Source organism: Poecilia reticulata, chromosome 16 (genome assembly GCF_904066995.2).
Source record: "Poecilia reticulata chromosome 16, P_reticulata-male-v2, whole genome shotgun sequence".
Classification (NCBI taxonomy): domain Eukaryota; kingdom Metazoa; phylum Chordata; class Actinopteri; order Cyprinodontiformes; family Poeciliidae; genus Poecilia; species Poecilia reticulata.
The window spans coordinates 2,598,386-2,609,260 of record NC_088845.1 but is presented as its reverse complement, the minus strand read 5'-3'; positions in this window follow the sequence as shown (position 1 = coordinate 2,609,260).

Sequence of the window (10,875 nt, the reverse complement as noted above, 5' to 3'; positions counted from 1 at the left end):
CGGATGACCCCTGAACCTGTGAGTTTTCCAGTTGGCTGATCAGTGCAGGAACCTTCACTTGACCCTCCTCAGCCTGTATGCTAATGTCAGAGCTCAGTGGGGAGGGGCGCTGATCAAACTGCAACGTTGCAGCAGGTGCTCAAGGACAGCCGCCTCTTTTCATCTGGCCTGATAAAATCATGGAGGGCGGAGGAAAAGGAGCAGAATCTGTTGGAAAATCATCTTCTAAAAATTTACTTTTATAGGCTCATTTTACATGGATGTTGGATTTTAACTCCTTAAGACTTTTTTTAAAATTTCCGCTTTTCAGTCTTGCTAGCTGCACAGTCACCATTGGATATAATGGAGGGCCCCCCACTTCACACCTACTCTTTAACTTGGCTCAGCAGTGAGTTAACCTCAGCACAGGAATGTAATGGATATCGAGTAACAGTTACTCTTCATGTCTGATCTGAATACAGAAATGAGTTTCCCTCCATTTGTTGGGAATAACATACCACAGCTCTACGTCTCAGCTTCTTCCAGTGACATCACTGTTTCCATGAAAGGTAAAAAAAAAATGTCTGACAAGAAGATCTAACAGAAACTCACTTTTCTTCAATCACGACCTGGCATCCGGTGAGGAATAACTGTTTCTAATCAGATTAGAACCTTTAAAACTTCGGCTGCACCGATTGCAGTTTATGGAGCCCCTAAGGGGACATGGAGAAAAAAAAAAAAAGGAAAGAAATCCCGACTTATTATCTCGAGATCCCGAGAAACTAAGTCGAGATCTCGAGATCCCGACTTTTTTTTCTCTTGAGATCCCAACTTTTTTTTCTTGAGATCCCGAGAAACTAAGTCGAGATCTCGAGATCCCGACTTATTATCTCGAGATCCCGACTTATTATCTCGAGATCCCGACTTATTATCTCAAGATCCCAACTTATTATCTCGAGATCCCGACTTATTATCTTGAGATCCCGACTTATTATCTCAAGATCCCAACTTATTATCTCGAGATCCCAACTTATTATCTCGAGATCCCGACTTATCTTGAGATCCCGACTTATTATCTCGAGATCCCGACTTATTATCTCGAGATCCCGACTTATTATCTTGAGATCCCGACTTATTTTTCTTGAGATCCCGAGAAACTAAGTCGAGATCTCGAGATCCCGACTTTTTTTTCTCTTGAGATCCCGACTTTTTTTTCTTGAGATCCCGAGAAACTAAGTCGAGATCTCGAGATCCCGACTTATTATCTCGAAAGTCGGGATCTCGAGATAATAACTCAGGATCTCGAGATAATAAATCGAGATCTCAAGATCTCGACTTAGTTTCTCGAAAGTCGGGATCTCGAGATAATAAGTCGGGATATCTTTCCTTTTTTTTTTTTCTCCATATCCCCTTAGGGGCTCCGTAGCAGTTTTCTGGTCGATCGCTAATTATGGATCTTTGAAAAAACTCACCTACCAATTCTGATTTTGGCCAATACCACTTTATTTTTTTTCAGAAATGTTGCTAAATATGACAAGTTGCCGAGTTGGCAACATTGGAGTCACTATTGATAACACTCATGTCTTTCCTGCCTCCACTGTCATAAGAACCTCTTCTCCACTAATCAGAGGCCAGAAAGTTATGACTTCTCAGTGAAAATGCAGACCAGTAATTCTTGTTATACACGTTTTATTTGAGTTAAATTGTTGGCGTTTCTTGTGCCACATCAAGGCTGAAAATGGAGGCGCAGAAGCAGAATCCTCCTGTATTCACAGAATGGATGAATGCAGATTGGACGCCTCTGAGTAGCTCTGTGGTCAGGAGGGCAGCAGGACAAACCTGCTGCAGTTTGTAAAACCAGTTGGTGGCCTTGACACACCTGAGCCTGAACTTTACAGCAGATTTTTAAAATCATGGGAAAATTAAAGTCCACCCCTTTGATTCCATGATTTTTGCGTAATTGGACATATAAAGCATTTTGGGATGCAGTGATTTATTCAGAAATGTGTCTATTTTAACTCTGACGTTGAGGTAAATGCTAGTGTAGAGGAATAAGTGGTGCATTTTACTTCAATGATTAAACGATTATAGAACCTAAAAATCTGTGTTCTTACCGTAAACATTTCCTCTTTCTCTGTCTGGCTATGAATAAAAGGCATCCATATGCATCCTGTACATGTGAGAATGAGGATAATCCCAAGCCAAGTTGCTAATGATGGCAGGTAGACAGTAAAACAGGGATTTCCTGGTCGGGCTCCAAAGCCCTGGGAAAGCACGCAGCACTTTACATGGAAGTGCTGCGATCAGAGATCTGCAATTAGCTACTGTTGTGGGAGGGGGCGGAGAGTGAGCAGAGGTCCAAATCCTCTCCTGCAGGCCCAGCTGGGGGATTAAGAATGGTTCCTGTCCTGTGGCTGACCTCTTCAAAGCCTGTGCAGATGTCCTGATCCCCCTCCACACATCCACCCGCTGCTAACACACACTCAGACACCCCCATGCCACCCTTCTCGAACTCTCCCTCGACCTTGCAGCCAAAACAAAGCACTCAGGTGACGCGTCTCATCACAGCAGCACTCAGCCTCCCTTTGACTTCATATCTCTGCTACCTCAGCTCCCATCTTGTCCAGTTTTCCCTCCTTTATTCTTGGCCTGGCTGTCAGCCCTCTGGTCCAGAGAGAACTGCCCCGTATCAGCTGTGCGCTGACACCAAGCGTGGTCAGATTCCTCAGTGACCTTAGCATGGAAATGAGTCTGTCAGTTTCAATACTCTGCTGCCCTGTGGTTGCAAATAGAAAGCAAGGTCAAAAGGCAACGGTAGAAGCAATTGTGAAGGACATGTTTCACTCAAAAGGGGAAATAAACGCTTTATATGCAGATGACTGAGTGGCTCTTGAGAGAACGGCGGTGGGCTTTTAAGGTTGTGACCTTCTGTGGGGTTAAAAATCTTATCCAATCTGATGGTCACCCAACTGGGTCCTCATTTAAGGCGAAGAAGATGAACAATGAATGGATTAGAGCTCCCCAGGAGGGATCCAAGATTACTTTTAATCAGCAAAGTCTTAAGATCTACGATCAAATGTGTGAGTTTGATTAATGTGATCATCATTTTATGCATCTTTGTCTTCTTGTGTTATTGCAGACGATTCCCAAAAACAGGAAAATGGTTTGATTCCATCAATTTTACAAAAACATCATTTCACTGTTTTCATTAAAAAACATCCATCCATTTTCTTGTACTCTTGTCCCTCAGTGGGGTTGGGAGGGTTGCTGGTGCCTATCTCCAGCTAACGTTCTGGGCGAGAGGCGGGGTCACCCTTGACAGGTTGCCAGTCTTTCGCAGGGCAACACAGAGACACACAGGACACACAACCATGCACACACACACCTAGGGGCAATTTAGATAGACCAATTAACCTGACAGTCACGTTTTTGGATTGTGGGAGGAAACCGGAGTACCCGGAGAAAACCCATGCATGCACAGGGAGAACATGCAAACTCCATGCAGAAAGACCGGGGCCGGGAATTGAACCCAGAACCTTCTTGCTGCAAGGCAACAACTCTACCAACTGCGCCACTGTGCAGCCCTCATTAAAAAACAGTGAAATGAAAATGAAAAAGCTGTTTGGAAAGAAATGAGCACATCCTGACTAATTCACACGATTTGCGAGGAAAAGTTGGACATTTTGATCACCTTTCGCTAAAATGTTAACGTTTGCTGGTCTGGAGCTTCCAAGTCTGCTGTGACATCGAGTTTAACTCCCTGTTTTAATACTTCAGACGTTAAATATACCTTAAAATGCAATGATACAATAAAAATCACATTAGCTCTACCGTGGAAGCTAGCATCTCTGCTCAGCCAATCAGGAGAAAGGAACATGAATGCCGCTTCTGGATTGGCTGCTTTATGTCTAGATATTTCAGTTGCAATTGCTTTTGGATATTTTAGACAAGCTCTACAAAAAATGTACAAACAAATAGATTTTCCTCAAATAGTCTGAAGTTCGGTGAAAGTAGCCTTAGGATTGTGAGAGAAATTAAGATTAGAAATAATCTGTGTTGACCAGTCAGACGGTTTTGATTCCTCTGATTCTTTGCCTCATTGAGTCAAACTAAATGTTAAGGTTCTGGACATTCTGGAACATTTACTCCTTATTTTTAAACACTGCAAATATCTGGTAACCTGGCTGCACTGAGATATAATAATGTCTCATCAATATACCGTATTTTCCGGATTATAAGCCGCTACTTTTTTCCTAAGCTTTGAACCACGCGGCTTATAGTCTGGAAAATACGGTAGTTATGGCAGGAGAAGCAGTAATACTTTATAAAATGAGCATGAATGGACATATTAAGATAAAATGGGCTGAGAATGGAGCCCTGAGGAACCCCACTCTGTAGTTGTTTTATTGCCAGATGAAAGAGGAGTAAATACTGCAGAAAATGTTTTGCGATCATCTCATAGATCTACTTTATTACTTTTTCTTATTTAAGCTGTTGGCTGAAAATGAACTGATAAAGGAAGAAAACAACAGATTCTGTCTTTAAGGAGAAACAGCAACTCCACCTCCACCAGTCGGTCCAGCTTCGCTTTCCATTGTTACTCACATTCATCTGCTTCTCTGCTCCAACCATCCATCTATGCATTCTTCCACATTCCCTTCATCTCTCCCTCCGTAATCATGACCCCACCCCCACCACCACCACCACCCCAGCACAAGGCTGTCAGAGTTTTAGGGACTCGGCGAGCTGTGAAATCGCACAAATTGCTGTTGCTTTGCGTCTGGCCCAGCAACAGAGTGGGGAGGAAGACAGAATAAGAGGGCGAGAGAGAGACAGATTTTATGCTTCAACACTTCTGAACCGGAGTCTTTCCCTCCTGCTCCCTCCTCTCATCCAGTCAGACGTGGACAGTGCACAGCTGCAGCGCTGCGTCTCTGCCCTCTGAGCCAGACACCTTCCCCCAGCGCAGCCGTCCTCTGCACCGGCAGCGCCGCGGCCTTCGCCACCCTCTCAGTAAACACACCTCCACCACTTTGCTTCACAGCTCGGGTCACTTGACAGAACAAGTCGGCGAGAGCCTGCAGCCCTCTGAGGAGGGATAAAAACCCTTTCTGAACCTGAGGAGAGCTGTTCCCGCCACCTCCGCTAAAAAGAGCAAAGCCCCCCGTCCGGCTGCGCCCAGAGGAATGGCCTCTCAGACAGACGTGACTAAAACTGGCAAAGGTCACACAGACGAGTTGTAAGCATGTTTTTACTTGTTAGGCGCCGTTTTCACCCTGTTGTGTCCGTCCTCTGAGCCAGCAGGTGCCGCATGGTGTTGACAGTCAGGTGTGTGTTTGTCCCGGTGTGGCGTCACTGTGGCGTCACACAATGCATTTCACCTGCTACGATTTCAACCTGGATTCCGGTTTAAGTCGACTGGACCAAATTAGACTTCAGGGGTTTTTTTTGTTTGTTTTTTTTTTTACATATTTAATTTGCTTTTATAATTTTCTGACAACACAGGTATCACAAAAATATTAATTAGAAAATTATGTTATATATATATATATATATATATATATATATATATATATATATATATATATATATATATATATAAATATGCAAAAAAAAAAAATATATATATATATATTATTTTTTTTGCATATATATATATATTTTTTTTTTGGCATTAATATTATGAGTCTGACCAGATTTATTAAGTAAAATAATTCATTAGGAAATTTAACATTACCAACCCAAGGAGAAAAAAAATCAACCCAGCAAATAGTAAATAAATAAATAAATAAATAAGATTTTTCTGCAGGCACAACCCAGCTCTACTGTTCAAAAGTTAAGTAAATAGTTAAATAAAGCATATTTTATTTATTTATCTTCATTAAAGTCATCCTTCATATTCATTCTACCATGTTTGGCTTCTGTTTGAGTGTAACTTGTATGACCTTCTTCAAAAATGACCGAAGTCAGTTATTTTTTATTTTTTTTTTTTGCCTAAAACATTTTTGGAAATGTTTTTGTAAAACATGACTTTGGCCACAATTTCTGGGAAAGTGACAACATGTAGTTTGTTGCTATGGTTTCTCAGTTATGTCTCTTTCTGCAGGTAGCAGAAGGTGCTGACCTGCAATCTTTCTATCCTTCTTTTTCTCCTCTGGTCTTCCTTTACTTCTTTTCCTTTAAACAGTGAAACTGTAATGCTCCACTTGTGAAAGTAAATCTGCCACACTGTACCTAACCATGTCAACACAGACATCAAGTAAAACATTTATTCCTTCAAAATTTGCAAACCTTCATTTATTGTAATTTTGATGATTTTGGCTTCCAGATAATGAAAATCCAATATTTGAATATTGCATAAAATCAACAAAAAAGAATACTTTAAAACATAAATGTCAGATTTCTGTGAAGTAAGTACTCAGTATTGGGTTGGGGCTCCTTTTGCATGAATTACTGCTTCAGTGTGTGGCATGGATGTTATCAACATTTGCAAAATGACTTATAATCCTCCAGCAGACAGAGCTGCAGCACCAAATGGCTGCCTCTGCAACAGAAGATATGGCAACAGTATTATTGTAATTACATGTTTCAATAAAAAACCCTGACTTGGGTTCAGTCAGAAGACAAAAACCCAAATCATTCATCCACAGTGAGCCGGATCTTCAGCCGGAAACTATTTGGGAACAATCTTCTCAGGACGAAAATCTCACTGGATCTTCTTTTCACGGATTATCAAGGTTCAACAAAAGTACTGAGATACATTTTATCTCAGTTTTCACTCAGAGATGTAATTTTTTTAGGTTCCTAACTGGAATTTTTTCCCTAAGGTCGGATTTCTGACTCGGAAAGTTGGAAGTGAATGAGCACTTACAGGTTCAAAATCCAAGATGGCTGCCAACATGTCCACCCAGCTCCAAATCAATACTTTGAGTTCAGGATTGTTTTGATGCCAGAATGACTTCCAGTTCAGAGATCAGTGACTTTATGATCAAACATTTCTCTGCACATGGTGGCCTGTTGAGCTGAACATGAATATAAAACAGTCAGAAGACAAAAACCCAAATAATTTTGATTTTGTTCTGTTGTTTTCTGTTGACATATATACACATTTTGTTTGTTTTTTCAAACGATCTCAGTTCCACATTTATTTGAATCTGAGTGAACTATTTAAAATAACTGCACAGATTTATTTTCACTACGTAAATTAGAGACTTATTGTCTCTTATTCTCATTTTTCTGTTATTGTATACATGCATATGTTTTTACCTTAGTTTGAATTTGAAAGCTTCAATTTACCTTCAACATGATGAACACGATTCTATTCTATTCTATTCTATTCTATTCTATTCTATTCTATTCTATTCTATTAAATTATATTATATTATATTCCTCGCCTTGTAAAATCCTAGTTGAACTTGGGATTTGTAAAGCAAACAAACGGGATCAATCAAAGGCAGATTAAATAGTTTGGACATCGCTGTCATTGTTGAAATGCTTAATGAGAATAAATGTCCTAGTTAAAGTGCTGCACAAGGAGCCTTTCTTATTACTCACCAAAGGTCAGTCATGTGCCAGATTATTGAAAGGACATTTTTGCATCCTGCAGCTCATTTTGTGCGCCGGGTGCATCCACCCTGAAGGATCTGACCAATGTTCAAAGGCATAAATAATAAAGCCTGAATCACTGCAACAGGAGCAGAGAAAGCGTCACATCAGGCGCAGAAAGATTTGTAATTTGTACGAAAACATCAATTAATCAGAAGACCGTGGCTGATCGGTAACGATGATCTTCAGCGCCCCCTGTTGGTGCTTTGGCTGCACTGCTTCAAACATCAGTACACACAGATTAAACCATGTATGAAAACATTAACGGGAAATATTCTGTACTTTTGGTCCAGAAATGAATTACATTTATGATTTAAAGAGTTTATAAATACTACATTTCATCAAAAATAGTATTTATGTTTAAAAACAGCTTTAAATTTTTAATTAGGAAATCATTTCAAATGCATTCTTCACGAAATATTTAATGACTTTATTGGCAAACTGAAATAAAAAATACAAAATAAGAAATGCATACAGCAGAAATAGCTTAAAAGTTGAGTTTTTTATTTTAAAAAAATTGACAACATGTAAATATTCTAGAAAAAATAACGTTAATTTATTTTAAAAAGCTGGAAAGTGAGAAAAGCAACATGAAAAACAAAAAAAATTGGAAAAAATTATAAAAGCTCATTTCTATATGGAAATGTTTCACATCTAAAAAGATTAAATCCGCAGTGAACACTTGTTGAAAACAAACTTAGTAAAACAAGGAAACCAAACCGGCTTTAAGGGATCCGGCCTCATTCAGCCAATCAGAGCAGGTTCTGGGTCGACGGTGGAAAAGGTTTCATTCATTAAAAAGTTTATTTACATTTAAAACCTCTAACGATCAGATAATCTGCTTAAACTAAATCAAACATTTTCAGAAAACCTCTGAACATATTCAAAAAGTGTTATTAATAAAAACTATTCAGTTTTCTGTTCTTCTATTTCTGTAAGATTAATTTTTTCAGGAGTTTTTAGATCTGAACCTCAAATACAGAAACATTTTTCATGTAATCATTTGGATTTTTATGTTTTATTTCAAACATTACAAACAACATATCTGCCATTGGTTGTTTTTCTTTTATTCATGGAATATCAAAATGTGATGTTGCATTTTAAAAGTTTGACTAAACACAAACTGAGGGATGCTGTGAACCTTTTTTCTTCTGTATTGGAGTTTGTTTTAATTTGACGGTTGGAGGAAGAGGAGGGGCGGCGTGTCCTTCGTCGTCCGTCTGAATCAACTTTAATCAAAACCTTTTCATTTTCCTTCCTTCTGCTCCTCAGAAAGAATCAGGTTCTGGAAACTTTTCTAAAGTTTTTCACCAATGAAAAAATCATTTCTAGATCCATGGAACTGAAATAAAATGATCAATAAAAACTTGTTTTATCTAATTTAAAACTGATTCTGTCCATCCTGTGGTTATTTTCATGCTCTTACACTTCCATGAAGAAATGTTTGTGAACTCTTTGAAACGTTTATCATCGTAGTTATGGTGAAAAGACTTCCATAAAAAATACATTTATTCTGTTACGCCGTCAGTTTGTTACTTTAACTGCAAAACGGTTCAGGTTCTGAAAATCTGAAGCATTTTCAGCCAAAAATCCTCAAACTACACATTTTAATTGGTGCTAATATTATTGTTAATATTCATATTTCTATAAAAGAAGGACCATTACTGAGAGCGATTTGCATAAACAGTAATTACAGATTCAGCTGCTTCATTTCAAGAATTAAAACCTTGCAGTGAAATTACATTTATTTCATAATACTTTCAAAATAAAACCAAAGTTTTGTAGCAAAGTTGCAAATAAAGTTCCAAAACAACACAAAGGAAATAAAATCAACTTTATTTTCCTTAAAAATAACTTTAGATAATTTATAACCTAAATTCAAGTCATGAATTTAAATAATTAAATAGTTTTTTTAAAGTGTAATCAGCAACTACAAAAATAAAGATAAGTAACAGAGAATTAGTTTCATGAAAAATAAAAATGAAAAAGTAAAACATTTTAGATTTTATGAAGATTTAATTTCTGGCTGGTGATTGAAATTATTATCTTTTGTTTATTGTTACAAATACAAACGTATTTTCAGTTTTAAAATATTTTATAGCACTTTTTAAAACAGGCAGATCAAACAATTACAAGTTTTCACAACGTCATACTTTAAATATCATTGACAAGTTTAATTTAATTCATTAATAAACGAAACCTGCATGTACAATAAATAGAACCAGTTATGGTTCATTCGTAAGAATTAAATAAATTATAAAGCCTTTAGTTGGGGGGTTGGAAGAGATGGAGGCGGAAAACAAACTTGAACAGCAGACATCCAGCGTGTGACCCTGCATGACCTTCTTTTACCCACTCAGGAAAAAACCCACTTCAGCGCGGAGAGGCCCGCTCAGCAAACGAAGCCCGATTGATGTTCTGATTCAAACTTTAACAAAACGGTTTGAGTCAGAAGCAGTAATAAAATGTAGCTTTGTGCTCCAGATTTTGAAGGAAGCAGCGAAGTTAACCTGCTTCGTCTCAGAACCAAATGTTCCACCACATTTTCTGCAGCGTCGTTATTATAAGAGCTGAGATTAGGATCTAGATTAACGTCATTCTGAATGTTCTTCCTTCACAGTTTGACTCTGAGCAGACCACCAGTCATATTACCACATCCTGCGTGATAACGCTTTAACCTGCATTCATGTTTCCATCGCCTCGCAACAAACTTGGAACAATATCTCTCTCACTTTTATTTTCCATCTTTCTAAATGTGTAACACAAATAATGCATTATTTCAAATGTCGGCTCATGTTTGCAGTTTAAAATATGTAAGACATTTGTTGAGCGCCTCTCTCTGGCCTGCAGGGATCAGAGCGCTGCGCTGAACGTTTCCTGCTGCCCGTTCATTTTGGACTTACTGTATGCGAACCAGGTCATGTTTTCATGTAAGACGGAAAATAAAATGAAATAAAAGTGTGAAAACAGAACCCAGAGCAGCGCTTCAGTCGTGAATCTGCAGAGGAAACCGTCAGCGCGTTTCACTTCATGTCATCTCTGTCGAGTTATTTTCCAAAACAGATTTCCAAAAACCTGAGATGACACTGATAAGGCGACTCTGCTGCTGCAGGACCAACACTTAGGTTTTGCTGCACAACTTTTATTTTCGTTTAAGTATGAAACCATTTGTTCCTACAATAAAAAAAGAAAAAGCCCAAAATGATGTATTAGCCTTTCTGTTCTTTCTGCTAACTGAGCTGTAGATGTTTGCAATATGAAAATGAAACAAGCCAAAAAAAATAAAAACTT